Genomic DNA, 18,887 nt, shown 5'->3' with positions numbered 1-18,887 from the left:
GAATATCCAGTGAGATTAGTTTATGGTCTGATCTTACCAGTGAGGGATACACTTCTGGTCTGGAGCATAGAGTCCCCATGTTGGTGATGATCAGGTCCAGTATGTTTTCCCCTCTTGTGGGAGTGGTAAAAAGTTGTTCCATAGCATTTGAGTTTATAAATTCTAGGAACCTTTGGGCTAGGGTGTTGGAACTAGAGTAATGCTCCCAGTCTATGTTTGGGTAGTTGAAGTCGCCCAATATAATGGTGTTTGGAGAGACCTTCATATTTTCCAGTGTTCTCAGGAAGGCCGAATGGGGTTCCTGTGTTTGGGAGGGTGGTCTGTAGCAGGCTATAAACTGGAAGGCAGTTTTACCCACTGTTAGTTGCACATGGATAGTCTCTGATGCTTCGTGCTTTGCCACCAACCTGGAGGTGTGGGTATCTTTGATGAATATCGATACTCCCCCTCCTTTTGTGGTTCGGTCCAAGTTTTGGGGCCGAAAAGCATGGTATGAGGTATAACCTGGTAGTGCTGGGGTGCTCTCGGGAGCCCTGAACCAGGTTTCTGTTACTGCACAGATATCGATGTTTTCCATGCTAAGGAGAGTTTCGAGTGCGTGCATCTTGAGGTTTAGACTTCTGGCGTTGAGTAGCATTACTCTTAGTTTCTTATCCCTTGTGATACCTATGGAGGTGGGTTTGTCTTTTGAGCCTTGCCTAAAAAGGCACTATGGGGGTAGCAAGAGCCTTTGCCAATATCCGAAAGCCCAGGGGTGACAGGTGCAAGCCGTCCCTAGCGAAGCATCGTGGCTTGTTGAGCATATCATCCCAAGCTGACAGGCATTGGATCCCCTTAGAATGACACCAGTTCTTAAGCCAATTGTTGAAATTGATCATCTTGTCTTCATATTGTGGCATCATTCTTGGTGAGGGTAAGATGCTACTCAAGGTCAGGGTCATACCGGCCTGGGCTACATGCTCAGAGAGCTCCTTTATGTCTCTTTTCATGTAGTCCAGGGAGGTACGTCTCAGGTCATTCACACCAGCATGGACAATGACTGAGTCATATTTGTACTTGCCTTGGAGTGACCTGAGTGCTTGTGTTATGTGGCGGATCCTAGCACCCGACAGGCTGCTCACCGTGACCCTCTCCTTGTTCAGCCTGGTGAGCGGGATGTCAGTGTGCCTGACGATAGAGTCACCTATTACAAGTGTTTCAGGTGTGTTGTTTAGTCTTAAGGGCTGTGACTGTTTGGCACACTGGCTTTGTGAGATATGTGTTGCATGTGTTTTGTTTTGGGGTAGCGGCTGCTTGGGTGTCTGCTTTGGAGGTCTCTGCTGCTTCGGCAGATCTTTATTTAGAGCCTCCGAGTATGTTTTTGTGTGATTATGTGTTTGGTTTGCTGTCGTGGTAGGTCTATGTGAGACTGGAATTGTAGTGAGTGTGGTTTCCCTCTCCTCCTGACTGGTTATGCCAGTACTGAGTTGAGAGAGCTTAGCCTCCAGTTTGGCTATATGGTTGCATCTCTCACATGTGTTGGAATTTGTTGGGAGGAGGAGAGGGTTGTCTGTGTACATGAGGCAGTTGTAACATTGCCTCAAGATTCCCAGATTCACCAGCTGGACCGGAGTGGAGATTGACAACTGACCTTTGGACATGCTAGAATAATATTGGGAATTCCTTAATAATTGAAAACCAGGGCCAATGGGGAGTGAGGGTGTAGTGCTTTTAATTTTTAGTGCTGACTTATATAATTGCTTTAGTGAGCAAGTGTCAGGTAACTTAAGTGCAATGTGTTACAGGTAACTTAAATGCAAAAACGACAAACAGTAACTTTCTTTCAAGTGAAACAAGGAAATAAGTACAGTAAGCAATGCAGATATCACTAGTGATCCACAGAAGCACTGAGAAGCCGCGTATTAGGTGGAATTAGCGTTCCAGGGAAAGAACAAGCAAACAAACAACAGGCATATAAACAAAGCTATATTCAGCAGGCCTGGATCTAGTCTATGCTACAGCAAACAAGGTGTACCAATTTCAGTAAGATACAGTTCAAATATTCAGGCACTATAAACCTTTAACCAGAAATTCCCAGCTCAGAAGGGCAGAGTCCAGCCTCTTCTCCCACAAGAGTGCAGACCACAAACCTTCTTAATGTAAAATAACTGGCCTGAAGCCCAAGTGCTTAAACCAGAACTAATACACTTTAAGAATAACAGACACTGGGCTCTCAATCAGCAGTTCCCAACTTAGAAGGATGAAAGCTACCTGTCCTGCCACCACAATGCATGCCACAAACCTTCCTAATGTAAAACAACTGGTCTGAAGCCCAAGTGCTTAATCCAAAAGACTTAGAATGACAGCTAAATTTTAATCAAGTTACTACCAAGCAGTAATAAATACAATTGAATACTTTAGAGAATGCCTGGATTAGTGCTCAAGTTACACAAACAAAGCTAGATCCAGCAGGCCCGAATCCAGTCTATGCCACAGCAAACAAGGCGCACCAACTTCAGAAAGAAGCAGTTCAGATATGCATGCACTATAAGCCTTCAATCAGAAATTCCCAGCTCAGAAGGGCAGAGTCCAGCCTCTCCTCCCACAAGAGTGCAGACCACGAACCCTCTTAATGTAAAATAACTGGCCTGAAAGCCCAAGTGCTTAAACCAGAATTAATACACTTTTAGAATAACAGACACTGAGCCCTCAATCAGCAGTTCCCAACCTAGAAGGATGTAAGCTACCTGTTCTGCCACTACAGTGCAGACCACAAACCCTCTCAGTGCAAAACAACTGGTCTGAAGCCCAAGTGTTTAAACCAGAAGGCTTAGAATGAGTTACACCAAGCAGTAATAAATACAATTGAGTACTTTTAAGATGATGCAAAAGTAAAAAAAAGTAGGTAGAAACACAAGTACAGTAAAAGCAGATGAATTTTTTTTTTTTTTTTTTTTCTGAACAAGTGCTGAGATCAAAGAAACAGATTTGAGTGCTGAAACTAGAAAATTGGCTAGTTATAGGGAAAAAAACTAAGCTAGAAGGCTTCCCTCCAACACAGAAGGGCTTGGGGGCTCAGAAGCCTACAAATAGTCTATACCAGTTAACAGGAAAGGCAGGAAACAAGCTTAATTTTTTTTTCTGTTTCCCAGATGTTCTCTTTGTACACAGTAGGAGTGCCTGAAATCAGAATATGATCTCACTGCACTCAGTTGAGTGAGCAAATGAGATGGGCCCAGAAGGAGTATCCAAACACAAATTTACAAGAGGGGCGGGCAGCTGCAAGGCCACTAAGATTAACAACAAAACAAAAACAGGGAGGGTGGGTGGCACTAACTGAAGAGCAGAGTGAAAACTTCCAGTTCAGCTAATATTCCTTCCACACAGTTAAAATCAATTTAAATACTGTATTTTTTGAAAAAAAAAAGCAGATAAAGGTACTTAAATTCTCTTATACATCCAGTTGAATATAGCAAGTTCTTAGCCGGCCAAAGCTGAGGTTTTTAAGCAGAAAATATTTCACACTGTACCACTTAAATAGGCAAGGACAGGAAATCAAAGAATGTGACTACCCCCACACCTGTAATTACTAGCAAATAACAAAATTCAGCAAACACTGACTAACTTCCAGTTCAGCTAATATTCCTTCCACACTGAAGAGCAGAGTGAAAACTTCCAGTTCAGCTAATATTCCTTCCACACAGTTAAAATCAATTTAAATACTGTATTTTTTGAAAAAAAAGAGCAGATAAAGGTACTTAAATTCTCTTATACATCCAGTTGAATATAGCAAGTTCTTAGCCGGCCAAAGCTGAGGTTTTAAGCAGAAAATATTTCACACTGTACCACTTAAATAGGCAAGGACAGGAAATCAAAGAATGTGACTACCTCCAAACCTGTAATTACTAGCAAATAACAAAATTCAGCAAACACTGACTAACTTCCAGTTCAGCTAATATTCCTTCCACACTGAAGAGCAGAGTGAAAACTTCCAGTTCAGCTAATATTCCTTCCACACAGTTAAAATCAATTTAAATACGGTATTTTTTTGAAAAAAAAAGCAGATAAAGGTACTTAAATTCTCTTATATGTCCAGTTGAATATAGCAAGTTCTTAGCCGGCCAAAGCTGAGGTTTTAAAGCAGAAAATATTTCACACTGTACCACTTAAATAGGCAAGGACAGGAAATCAAAGAATGTGACTACCCCCACACTTGTAATTACTAGCAAATAACAAAATTCAGCAAACACTGACTAACTTCCAGTTCAGCTAATATTCCTTCCACACTGAAGAGCAGAGTGAAAACTTCCAGTTCAGCTAATATTCCTTCCACACAGTTAAAATCAATTTAAATACTGTATTTTTTTGAAAACAAAAGCAGATAAAGGTACTTAAATTCTCTTATACGTCCAGTTGAATATAGCAAGTTCTTAGCCGGCCAAAGCTGAGGTTTTTAAGCAGAAAATATTTCACACTGTACCACTTAAATAGGCAAGGACAGGAAATCAAAGAATGTGACTACCCCCACACCTATAATTACTAGAAAATAACAAAATTCAGCAAACACTGACTAACTTCCAGTTCAGCTAATATTCCTTCCACACTGAAGAGCAGAGTGAAAGCTTCAGTTCAGCTAATATTCCTTCCACACAGTTAAAATCAATTTAAATACTGTATTTTTTTGGAAAGAAAAAAGCAGATAAAGGTACTTAAATTCTCTTATACGTCCAGTTGAATATAGCAAGTTCTTAGCCGGCCAAAGCTGTGGTTTTTAAGCAGAAAATATTTCACACTGTACCGTCGATAACGAATTTGATCAAAGAGTGGAAAACATTTGATTTTCCACATTTTGTAAACCAAATTTTATATATATATATATATATATATATATATATATATATATATATATATGTATATATATATATATATATATATATATATATATATATATATATATATATATATAGTTTTTCTTCTTCTCATTGCAATCTGACTGGCTATATTAATCTTACCTCATCTGTATTGAATCTTATCAAGTTCTAAATTTTGTTACATACTCATTTTGTAAATAATATTGTTAATTAGGGAGACTATAATACAATTTTTTGCTTTTTTGTCATGACTGAAAAGGGTCAATATACCAGCCCATACTACTAAATTAGTCTCTTTCAGAAACTGTCTTTCTTTCTCTCTGTCAAAATCAGAATTTTCTTAACAGGAACAATTTCCAACTTTTTCCTAATGTCTCTTTCCAGTTCACTCTGCTGTCTCTCTTTCAGAATCTCTGCTTTAGACATCCAATCCCCATTCACAAAAGGCAAACAAGCAGTGTATGGGGCTTTACTTTGCCCTCCTTTTACATGGTTACATTTGCTCATTATATAAGTTTAATCGGCATTATAGTCAGCAGCAAATACTACGTGCTGTTGAAACATGCTCAACTAAGGTAAGTAAACATTCCAGTTTAAAGTAACAGTGTTCATTTATTATACATTCATACACACACACACACACACACACACACACACACACACACACACACACACACACATATATCTTGTTGAGTCACCAGTGATTAGCATCTAAATATAAAAAGACTAAATGCTGATCCAGCAAGGATCAAAAAAAAAAAGGAAAAAAGAAAACCCCACAATGTTTTTTGCAGGGTGGTAATTCCCCCTGCACCACACACACTACAGTGGGGAAAGTGAATATTCTGCGATACCCACCATACAGCAGTTTCATACTGACAAAGCCAGTGCATTTTGATCAGCTGATTTTCAAGCCAGTCTACCAGCTCTTCACTTGTCGATGAATGGTCTTGTCAACCAAAGGTTGCACTCCCCTATCTCTCTTTTTCTCTCTCTATATGTATATATTGTAAAGAAACTTTGGCTTTAGATGATTGGCACTGTTGAAGTGACACTTCAATCCCTTGGGAAAAAATGGGATAAAGGGGCTGTGGATGGATGGATATAGTTATAGATATACATATACATCTGCTATTTATATCGGTATTTATAAAATTGTAGTTCAACTGTGCTTCAAGATCCATCCATTCTACTCTCTCTCTCTCTCTCTCTCTCTCTATATATATATATATATATATATATATATATATATATATATATATATATATATATATATATACACACATACATACATATATGTGTCAATACATGAGTGCGTGTGTGTGTGTGTGTGTGTGTGTGTGTGTGTGTGTGTGTGTAGTTATTCTGTCGAGTGGTATATTCAGCAAAGCATAAATCATAGTCTATTTTGGTTGATTCATCTTTCATCAAATGTAAAATGTTAGTATTGGTGCAAGTTTGCCAGACAATGATGTATACGATTTCCCCTCTTCCTGCTGATTTGTGATATCAGAGTTGGTATATGCACATATAAAAGAAGAAAGCATATAGGGGTGCTGTTCCCCACATGTGGGGTGCAGAGGGGCTTGTACCTCTGCAAAAACTTTTTTCTGTGTTTTTTTTTATTATTTTTGTACTGTTTGTACAGTTGATTAAAAGTTTTGAATTTTTGAAATTTTTGTGATTTGACATTTTAGGCAATTAATCATTGAAAATACAGTTCTAAATATCGGTCCCAAAAGAAACAACATGGACAAGATAAGCATTTTTGAAAAGCAAACCTAGCAAAATTACTTTTGCAAAGTGCAAGCATTTCTGAATCTGAAGACCTGGAGAGTTGGAATCAGAGAGATTGCATTCCTTTAGATGCATTTTTACTATTCGTGGAATAGTGTGTTTGTGTGTGTGTGTGTGTGTGTGTGTGTGTGTGTGTGTGTGTGTGTGTGTGTGTGTGTGTGTGTGTGTGTGTGTTTCTGTTTGTATGACTATACACATGCAAAAAAAAGATACTACTCAACTACAATGTTGCACTAATGAACCATGTAATATTATAAATGTTTACTACAAAGTGCCATTACACACATAGTTGTGTAAGCACTTTTGTCTTTTTTGTGGACTTCTTCAGAATTAACATTTCTTTTGGCTATATCACCAAAGAGGAAGAATATTATACAATGACCAAGGTTTAGGGAGGGTGGCCTAATGGTTAAGGTGTTTGCCTTACAAACACAAGGTACAGGGTTTGAGTCTCACAAGGGATAATTGGCTAGGCTTAAAATGGTTTGCAAGGGCAGTTAGCCTAGTACTAATCTATGAATCATAAAGTTTGCAGTTCTTCCTGAGGAGGATTGAAGGAGTGCTATCCCTAAAGGTCCTTGTCTTAGAACAATATCTCCTAATCTGCCTTTCTAATGAGTAAAGGAAATAGTTGTTTTATTCTGCCAATTACACAGTTATCTTGGAAGTAAATGGACGTCCAGTGGCATGGAGTACCAAGCAGAAGTTGGGTGGCAAAACAGCTTTTATTGATGAAAAGGCAAACCAATCTTTTTACATTTGGATTATTCAATGGGCTAAAGTAGAAAGGCTGAGATGAAAGAGTTGCTGTAAGAGATCAGTTCAGCTGTACAGTGTCCTGTCTTTATTGTGTCATGTGCTGCATGTAAGATACTTCAGGAAAAAGCCCTGGATCCATACACATAAAGATATAATGTTGAGTCAACTTGTTAAGCTAAAGAGATGTCAAATGGAAAAAATATCAGTTGTATCAAAACACCTGGCCCCTAAGCTGTAAATCCTTTGGTTGCCTTCAAATGCAGTAAAGCACATCCTCCCCAGTATTAGAAAACATTGCAAGAAGTAGATAACACAATCATGGATGTAAGTAATTCAGTGTATGGAAATAGGGAAGTGTGAGGTAGGGAAAGTTAAATCAGAACATGCAAAACAATGGACCAAAAAAGCACTGTGCACAGATGCATGGGAGGAGATGAAAATGTATAAGTCAAAAACTAACTAAATCCTCGTTACATTTCAAGGACCTCTTGAAATAGTTGAGATGAATCAAATAAATTAAAAAGTGATATATGGAGGAAAGAGACACCATCATTAAATATACTACATAAATGTTTTAAAGTCTCAGAGGGAAGTGCAGGCATTTATGGGGAATTCTATAACAATGGTAGGGACCAGGATAAGGAGAGGATGGTGATTTCCACACTTGAGGTAACTATCGATTACATAATCTGAAACAAAAGCAAGATATACAAGACTTTTCACTCAGAAAAGTTAAGTCATTTTAGAGTTGCTGTGCATGGCTATACTCATTAAAGCTGGATAGAGACCAGCTCTGGAGAAAAAGTCCATTAAAAAGCATACAGTATACTGGAATCACAAAAACTGGTAGAACAAAGTAAAGTATGTAAGCTGATAAAACTTGGACGTATTGAAGAATCCAAAAGCAAGTAGAACAGTCAAATAGTCCCAGTTCCAAAGACAGATGAGACAAATGATTATGCAATGGTTTTAAGAAAGTCAATAGTAGATGAACATTTGACAGCTATCCAGGGGAAGACAGCAGTTAAGAAAGGTTAGGTTTCTTATTATCCTGGACTTAACAAATGGTATTGGCAGATACCCTTAGAGGAGGTTACTTAAGAGAAATCTATCTTCTCCATTGAAGATGGGAGAGATCAGTATATAATACTCAAATTGCACTTTCTAGTGGCTGACAGACCATGTACTTATACCACATAGATCCTTTATTGCTGAATAGTAAGATAATGCAGTCAGCAATTTGGAAGTTTGGGACTCAAATCTTTCCAAAGTTGAGGCCATCTTGGAGGCATTAAAACAAGCTGAACTTTCAGGGAATGTCTTGAAACGCAAGGTAGGGATGAAAGAAATTAGGTATCTGGTATCTTACAAACCCCAGAAAGGAAAAACTGAAACAGTTAGAGAGTGTCCAGTTTTCCTGGCAAAGAAGCAGATGAGGGTCCTGTGAGTATATTACAGGAAATCTGCTCCTCCTTCTGCCAAATAATCAAATTGTCCATCGAGGCATATGTACTCCTGAAGATGAACAGGCATTCTAGCACCATACAATAATTCTGTGGTTTAAGCCGATATGAAAGTCACCTGACTTTTCAAAATAATTCATAGTTTACACAGATGCATCATAACTTGAGTCTAGCAGCAGTTTTACCCCCCCCCCCAAAAAAAAAATAAGTGGGGAATAGAGAGTATCCTGTCTGGTAGTACTTAAAACTGATGAAAGCAGAATCTAAATAAAAGGGGAAATGTTTAGCCATCAAGTGGATAATAGTTCATTACATTATTACCTTTTAGACAAGGAACAAACCCAGAACACTCACCATTACAATGGCTAGAACAACAAACAAGCTGGTAACAGTAACCTTTGCCATGCACTCACAGGTTTTCAGCCTCTGCACATTATGACGCAGCACAGACACAGTGCCTACCACCACGATGTAGATGGTCTGTCAAGGACTTTTGGTATACTTGAAACCAATGGTTGGTCAAAGGTTCATAGCTTCACAGGTGTTTACTAGGCTAATGACCACAAGGTCCTTTTTAAGCCTAGCCATGCATCCCAAATCACTGACAAGTTCTGATACCCTTGATAAGTGTAAGCATGGGCCTAGGAGATGAATCATTTACAGGTTACCTGTGTCCATTAGAGACATAAGTGCCAAACGAGAGATGAATTTCTGATTTCCCATCCAATTGTCCAAGTTGCACTTGAATTGGAATAGGGAGGAACTCTGCTTCACATGGATAGAGAGCTTGTTCCATAGATGCAGTAGTCTTTGGTGTACATACCTATCTATACTGCAGGTCCTATTTGTGTTACAGGCAAGGTTTAAGTCTTTAGAATGGCTAATTCTGGTGCTGCTTATTATGTGGATATGTAGGAGATCCATCAGAGTGGGGTCTGACAATGCCCTGTATGCCAGGCATAGATCTCCTCTCCAAAGCCTGTAGGAGAGAGAATACAGGGATAGGGCATTGAAGCGGTCTGCATAGGACATTTTACTTATGCCCTGTATTCTTTTAGTGAGGAACCTCTGTGGATGCTCCAATTGTTGGATATGCCTGGTTAGGTACATACCAAAGGGGGCATTGTACTCAGTGATAGGTGTGATAAATGAAGTGGAACAATGACTTCCTTGGAATTAGATGCCATACGTTTGTTTATAACTTGTGCAACATAGAATGATTTCCTAACCACTGTAGACACATGATGGTAAATGCCTAGATTATTATCTATGTGTCCCTACATCCCTAACTACTGGGTCAACTCTAATGGGTATGTTGTCAATATGATAGTTAACAGGGATGGATGACTTCTCAAAGGATACTATTATGCATTTCTTGGCATTTAGTTTTAGACCATGAGTCTGACACCAGTTGTTTGTCTGTGTCGGCCCCTCCTGAAGAACATATGTGTCAGTGTGAGATTTAATGACCGCTCCTAATTTGCAATCATCTGCAAATTTAGACAGCCAGAGACCGTTGACATTGGCCTTGACTTCTGAGAAGTAAATGCCAAAAAGGAGTGGTACAAGGACTGATCCCTGTGGGCTTCCACTTGTGACTGGCTTCTTTGCAGAGGTGGACTCCCCAATTATAACTTGCTGGGTCCTGTCTGTGAGCCAGTTGGCTAGCCACTGGATGACATATGGGTTTTTACCTAACCTCTTGAGTTTGTTAACAATGCCCAAATGGGGTATTGTGTCAAATGCCTTGGTCAGGTCAAGGTAGGCAGTGTGAACGATTTTGCCCTTATCCATTGTTTTGGTAACCATCTCAAAGAAGTCCACCAGGTTGAGTAGGCATGGTCTGCCCTTGCTGAAACCAAACTGCGTTGGGTCCAGTATCTGGAGGTTTACTACATCTCTGTTAATCATCTCCATGATAATTCTTCCATGGCTTTAAATATAAGACTAGTGAGACTTATTGGTTTGTAATTTCCAGGGTCTGTAGATGGCCCACCTTTGTGCAGAGGGATGACTGTTGGCTTTCTCCATTCATGAGGCATGAAACTTGCTTGGAGGTTACAGTTAATTAGTAATTACAGAACCCAGATAGGTCATGTTTCATGCTATTTAGAAAGTCTCCTGGGATATTGTCTGAGTCCATTAATGCACTGTTCTTGGTCTTACAGAGAGCATTAAGGACCTGTTCTCTAGTGATAGTTGGGGGGAGGGGTATAGTTGATGATATTTCCTGAGGCAAGGTTGAGGGGAGAGAGGAGTAAAGGTGGAGCAGAAGTTATCAGCCAGGAGGTTTGCTATGTCTTCTGGCTTAGTATAGGTGGCTCCATTTACAATGAGCTCTGCACACAGGTGTGTATCACCTTTGAGGTTGTGGACATAGCTAAAGAAGGCTTTGTGTTTGTCCTTAGCCTGGGAGGCCAAACTTACCTCAAATTTGGCTTTAATAAGACTTTATTTGTTTTCCGAGTTGTTTGTTTAGCTTGATGAGAGTGCTTTTTGTTCTGCTGGGTGCTTCACCTTCTAATTTTTACCATTGTTTTCTTCCTCCTGTTATACAGACGATTGATTTTGTGATTCCAACAGGGTGGCTTGTTTTTGAGTTAGTTCTGTACTTCTTCCTGATGGGTACAGCTGACTCTATGCAGCTATTAACACGTTGGTAGAGGGTTTCTGTGAACAGTTCTGCATAAGCAGCAGTGTTCTCAGGGTTTATGGGGGATAGAAATTTAGCCAGGTTCTCACTTAATAGAAGAAGATTAGCCTTAGAATAGTTCCTGAATTTTCCATGTTTGGCTGGGGTCCAGGTTGTATTTTTACTGCAAAGGAGACCATTTTGTGGTCTGACCTTACCAGGGAAGGCATTACAGTAGGGGGTTTGCAGCACTCTCCCATATTAGTGAGCAGCAGATCCAGTATCATTTGTACCCCTGGTTAGTGTATTGACTATCTGGTCCAGGGAGTTTGTGTTTACAAAACCCAGGAATCTCTGTGCATGCACATTTCATGTTGTATAGAACTCCCAATTAATAGTGGGATAATTAAAGTCACTCATGAATATGATATTGGGTTGGATGGTTAGTGTTTTTAATAAGTTTAAATACATTGTATGTGTTCCTGGGCCATAGAGGGGGACCTATAGCATACAAAAAAGTGGTATTTGATTTTCCTTATGATGATTTGAACATGGAGCAGCTCAAGTACATTGTCCTGTTTGACCAGCCTTGAATTATATTTATCTTTGATGTAAATAGAAACACCACCACCTTTATTCCCTGCTGCCTGTGAAGTAGCTGGCCTAAATTTGTGGAAGGCATTATAACCTAGCGCTGTTGGTGTGCTCTCCACAGTTTTAAACCATGTCTCATTGACCGCACAGACATCAGCATTCTCTAGAATAAAGGGAGCTTCTAGGGCATGGAGTTTTTTGTTAAGAAACTCCTAGCATTGAACAGTAATACCTTTAGATTTTCTTGGTTTTGATTTGCTATGTCAAAAGTACTTTCAGTTTGGCATTGCCTAAAAAAGGGACTATGGGAGAAGATAAAATTTTTAGCTAATATTCGAAAGCTTAGAGGAGAGAGGCACAGACCATCCGTGGCAAAGCAGCATGGCCTATTGACCATCTCCTTCCATGCTGACAGATATTGCACCCTCTTAGAATGACATCAGAAACTAAGTCAATTATTAAAGTCAATCATCTTTTGTTTGTATTGTGGCATCATCCTTGGAGAAGGTAACATGCTACTCAATGCTAGGCTCATAACAGCCTGAGACACATATTCTGAGAGCTCCATGATGTTTCTCTTCATATAGTCTAGGGAGGTATGTCTCAGGTCATTTTCTCCCGCATGGACTATGATTGAGTCATATTGGTAATTGTTTTCCAATGACCTGAGTGCCTGTGTAATATGGTAGATTCCAGCCCCTGATATGCAACTGCCCATGACTTTCTCCTTACTCAGCCTGGTGAGAAAGACATCAATGTGTCTCATGCTGGAGTCTCTAATGTCTAGAATGTTAGATTGTGTGCTGGCTTGCCTTATGGGCTTAGAGTTAGAGGCTTCATGAGATGTAGCTCTATGTGTTGATGTGGGTGTTGTTTTGAAAGAGCACATTTGGTGCTGCTGAGGGTATTTGTTATGTGCGCTTCATCTAGTCGGTCTTTGTGGTTTATGGAGGTTACATTTAAGTGCCTCAGCATATGTGGGTGTATATGTCTGCTTTGAATTGTGCGTGATGGGTGAAGCACATGCACTACTGATAACCTTATTGACATTAGGAGTACTTTTATGTGAGAGCTTTGCTTCCAGTGACATTGTGTAAATACATCTCTCACATACCATATCAGTTTGAGAATTAACTGGTTGTCAGTAAACATGAGGCAATATTGCCTCAGGATGCCCATATCCACCAAACAAGTAATGGAGACAGTAGGAAAATTCATATCCATGGCAACAGACCCTTTTTTATTGATTAGGCAGTTGTAGTGAGAATGTCAATCACTGTCAGGAGTATCCGGTTTGTGACTATGTGGACAGTGCTTGTCACTGCAAACTAGTTCTCCTGTGTGCAACTAGGTATTGGAGAAATTTCAATTGTGCTTTTACAGGAAAAATGTCATGCAAGGTGTCTGAGTCTATACAGAGCAGTGTCTGAGTCTATAAAGAGCACTACCAAACACTTGAGAGGAAACTAATACATAGACCCTGAAAATTTAAGGATTAAGTATGTAGGCAGATATTCTAAAGTTAGAAACAAATCAAGCAGTACTTACTGAAAATAAAGAATTAGCTTGTCAAGAATGATGAAAGGGGGGGGGGGTCAATTGAAGGTCTAATGCCTGGCTACTACTAATGCTGGTCTCACTACAGCTTCACTTTGTTGGGATACAATGCTCCTTTGCTTCTTCTCTCACCAGAAGCAAAATGTTAGCACCAATCTCAAGATGATAAGCAGCCAACAGCTTGCTTGTTGATCCACAGTCTTGTCCCAGATGATGCAAGGGTGTGCAGGCATGTAGCCTTTTCCTGGTAGATGCCTTGAATAGCAACCAGACCAATCAGGAATGTTAAGCACAGAGACTGACTCTCCAACCAGAAACAGTCAGGAATCAATGCAGTTTGCTCCTTCTCTCACCAGGACCAGAATATAAGCACAGATTCCAAGCTGTCACCCACAAAGCAGTTATTAGACTTTCTGGCGATCATCAGTCTCCAGGAAATAATGTCCCTGTAGTCCTTCTCTCACCAGGAGAAAACAGACGCACTATTTCCAAGATGACTACTGAGAGGTAGAATGTGGGTTATCCAATAACTGGTGGTCTTGCAATAGATGTTTAAAGGTAAGATAAAAAATGGTTTATCCTAAACACTGCAGTGTACACTAAGCAGTTAGTATGAAAGTGGGTAACTTAAGTTTTAGCTGTCTAAGTGGAGAGCCACTATTTTTTAAAAGAGCAAGATACATTGAAAGGGGGTGGCCACTTTTGTATTCTTGTACTATGGAATACAATGGGATGGCCAATACATTTAAATATTTATTTGTTTAGTTAGTTAGTTAGTTAGTTAGTTAGTTAGTTAGTTAGTTAGTTAGTTAGTTAGTTAGTTACATTTGTTTACCGGGAAAGTCTGACTGGGCCAGAAATTCATTTTCAGCAGAGGCCCGGTGAGAAAAGCTCGACAGAACTATAAGCAAAATACAGTAATTAGATAGTACAATAGTATACATACAGTAAGATGGAAAATGCACATCATAGTCTATTCAAAGTAGTAGTCAATGCAATTTTCTAGCAAACACAGTTTCAAAAAGAAAAAACACAAGCATTTCAGTGAAGATCACTGTGAGAAAAAATAAAATTAGTACTGTGTACATATTAAATAATAGTTATGAACAAATAAGATTTATTTATATATAGATATATATATATATATATATATATATATATATATATATGGGTTCATATCAGATAAACGACACGCTCCATCGACAGCCGGCAGATGGACTTCAATTAACCGACACGGCAAAACAACGAAAACCAGCATAAACGAAACTCACTCAACCGACAAGTCTAAACTACATACTAGCACCAAACAACACATACCTGCAAGTACAATCACTACCACAAAAACACATACACAACTACATACATACTCGCGCTACCTACGATATACACCTCATACACTCCACACCACAACAACAATAATTAAAAGCAAAACGGATCCCCACTCCAAACACCACACACACACACAACACAAGCAAACCAAACTCCTACCAAAGCAACACTAAACCTGACATGCACACCTATCGACAACCCTGACCCAAACTCTAACCCTAAGGTCCGTCACTCGCACACTCACCTAACCCGAGCCCTAACCCTAACTCACTTAACCCACCCCTAACCCACAAGATATCACTACTACACACTTACCCGACCGAGCCTAACCCTAACTCACTTAACCCACCCCTAACCCACAAGATATCACTACTACACACTTACCCGAGCCCTAACCCTAACTCACTTAACCCACCCCATCCCCACAGACCGTGTACATCGCACACTTACCTTACTCTCACCCTAACGTCCGTCACTACTGCATACATACACATCCCTTACACATTTCTCTTACCTCCGCGTCGGTGTCGGTTGACTGACTTTCGTTGATTTCGGTTTTCGTTCCTTTGACGTTCGGTTAACTCACGTTCGTTGGTTTCAGGTTTCGTTCCTTTCACGTTTCGATTACTTGGAGTCCATCTGCCGGCTGTCGATGGAACGACGTGTCGTTTAACTCATAGGAACCCATATATATATATATATATATATATACACATACATATATATATTTTTTTGGGGTAGTAATAAACACTGAGCAGAGGGAGAAAATGAGGTAAGAAGCTGGCAGTGTGTTGAAAGAGTTCTAAATATCTTGTCAGTCAGGTTTGGCACAAGAGCAATGCCAGTTCTGGATAGATGTTCAATAGTATTAAGGTGAAATTGGTAGATTCAGGTGTGCTTTAGAGGATGTGGGTAGAGAGTTCTATAATCTGGCTATTTGATTTGAGAATACAGCTTTACCATAAGTGTTGTTAGCTTTGTTTACTGTGAGAAAGTTTCTGTCTGTAGATCTTAGACTTTGTGGGCATGAGTAGGGAACAACAAGCTCCTTGAGGAATGGGCAACTATCAGGATGGAAGATGATATTGTGTGTGAATTTAAGTTGGTAGAGATGGAGAAGGTTATGTAGCTCGAGACAATTTAATTTATGTAGAGCAATACAATAGTGGGTTTGGTGGGTTTGGTGGGTATGGTTGGATGCGAAGCAGGCTATTTTGTTGTAGCAAGTTTCCAATTTGGTTAAGTCTGATTTTTTGGTAAAGAGGGGGAAAGCATATAGGAGCATAGCGAGGAGGAAGGCTCTGGATATGGCTAGTCTGATATTGTCACTGAGGAATGGCTTGCTTCTGTATAGTGAGCAAAGTTTGATGTGAACTTTCTTAATTGTGCTGGCTATGTGTTGGTCAAATTTGTTTGTTGTCAATTGTCATGCCAAGGAGTTTTGTATGCTCAGCTGGTTGGATGAATTTGTTGTTTACTGAGAGAATGGTGAAAGGAGGTGTGGTCGGTGACTGCTACTGGTAAATAGAATTAACTGTGTCTTTTTGGTGTTGAGAATTAGCTGTCATTTACTTATATATGTTTCTATATCATTAAAAGCTTGCTGGGCTACTATTTGGAAGTCTGGTAAGGTATCTGTTGAGCAGATTAAAGTTGAATCATCTGCATACTGAACTACTTTAGTGTGTGTTGTGGATGAGGCTAGATGACTGGAGAAGATGGTGAAAAGAAGGGGTCCTAGTATGGCCCCTTGTGGGACTCTGAACAAGACAAGCAGAAGTGGTGGAAGTTCAGATTTCCAATTTACTGTTGTTGTCTGTCAGAAAGATAGCTTAGGAACCAGGAGAGAGAACTCTTTGATAGGTTTAGTGAGGCAAGAGTACTAAGAAGTTTCTGTTGGGAGACAGTGTTGAATGCTTTTGACATGTCTGCGAAAATTGATGCTACTTGTTAGTATGAATTTCTCTGTTGTTTGGTGGTGTTAGAGAAAATAATTAGGGTTGTGGTGGTGCTGTGTTTTGGTCTAAAACCATGTTGGGAGGGAGAGATAAGTTGTGAGATAACAGGTATTGTAGTAATTGAGTGTGGATATATTTTCCAGAAGTTTAACACAAGGGGAAAAGAATGCTATGGGTCTGTAATTGTTTAATTAGGTTCATAGGTTCGTACTAGGCTATCTGCCCTAGGGCATTTATAAGCCTAGCCAGAGTGTGTGTGGCTTTCACCACCCCTTAGGATGACAATACTACACACATTTAGGGTTTAGTTTACTGTGCCTCTGTCTAGTAGTGACACAGAGATGACCCCCGGGGTAAACCTACGATCTCCTATCCACTCGTCAAGACTTCTCTTGAATAGAGTTAGTGAGGGGCTCTGCCTAACATGGATTGGGATTCTGTTCCAGAGTGTAGGGAGCCTCTTGGTTATGAATCTGTCCCTCCAGCACGTCCTATTTATTTCTGTGTTGAGGTTTAAGTCTCTTGCTCTCGTGGCTCTGATGGATTTGGATTTTTTGAGGTGGAGCATGTCCATTAATTCCGGATTGGACATGGCCTTGTACTAGGCACAGGTCACCTCTGAGTAGGCGGTATGCGACTGAATAGAGCTGGAGTTTTTTCAGTCGGGCAGCATATGACATATGTTTAAGACCCTTTATCCTCTTGGTGAGGAACTTTTGGGGTCTTTCCAACTGCTGCAGGTGTCGGGTAAGATACATCCCAAATGGGGCATTGTACTCAATCATTGGCCTAATAAGAGATGAGTACAGGGGCACAATGACCTCTCTTGATCTAGATGTGAAACCCTTCATGATAAGGTGGGCAATATAGAAGGTCTTCCTAACCACTTCGGCAATGTGAGTGTCAAATGAGAGGTTACTGTCAACCTGGGTCCCTAGGTCCCTGATTACCTCTTCCGTACTTAATGGATTACCACCTATGTGGTAATCTGTGGGTACCTTGTTTTTCCCAAAGGGTATGACTATACATTTTTTGGCGTTAAGCTTAAGGCCATGGCTCTGGCACCAATTATCCATTTCTATGAGTCCTCTCTGAAGGATGTTTGTATCCACTGGAGTATCAATTATGGCGCCCAGTTTGCAGTCATCTGAGGACTTTGTCAGCCACAATCCTCCTATGTTTGCCTGTACCTCGGAAAAATAATTCCGAACAAGAGGGGTCCCAGGACTGAGCCCTGTGGGACACCGCTTGTGACTGGCTTAGAGTCTGACATAGCTCCAGCTACTCTGACCCTGTGGGTTCCGTCCTTGAGCCAGTTTGCAACCCATCTCGTGACATATGGGTTTACATTTAAGCTGGTGAGTTTGTCTATGATGCCAGAGTGTGGTATTGTGTCAAAGGCTTTTGCAAGGTCAAGGTAGGCTGTGTGAACTGCCTTACCTTCATCAATGGCCTTAGTGACAGTTTCGAAAAAGTCGACCAAGTTCAAAAGGCAGGATCTGCCTTGACAAAGCCAAATTGGGTAGGATCCAATGTCTGTAGGTCCCCAATGTCTTTGTTTATGAGTTCCATAATGATCCTCTCTATAGCTTTGCAGACCAGGCTCGTCAAGCTTATGGGGTGGTAATTTCCAGGGTCCGTAGAAGCACCGCCTTTGTGAAGTGGGACCACTGTTGCCATACGCCACTCTTTGGGTACGTATCCTGTAGTAATGCTAAGATTAAACAGCAGCCTTATGTTTGGCTTAGTTCCTCTTGGAGTTCATGTAGCACACAGCCCGGGACACCGTCCAGTCCCATTGATGCTGTGTTTTTAGCTTTAGAGAGGGCGGCTCTCACCTAGGAATCTGAGATGTTAGGGAGGCTACACTCTGCTGGGATAGTTATTTCTCCTTTTGGGGGGGAGGGGGAGGAGAAATTTGCACTGAACCTGTCTGCCAGAATGTTGG

This window comes from Protopterus annectens, chromosome 2.part1 (genome assembly GCF_019279795.1).
Source record: "Protopterus annectens isolate FY-2018-M chromosome 2.part1, PAN1.0, whole genome shotgun sequence".
NCBI lineage: Eukaryota > Metazoa > Chordata > Ceratodontiformes > Protopteridae > Protopterus > Protopterus annectens.
The sequence above is the reverse complement of the archived record's forward strand: the minus strand, read 5'-3'. Positions refer to the sequence as shown.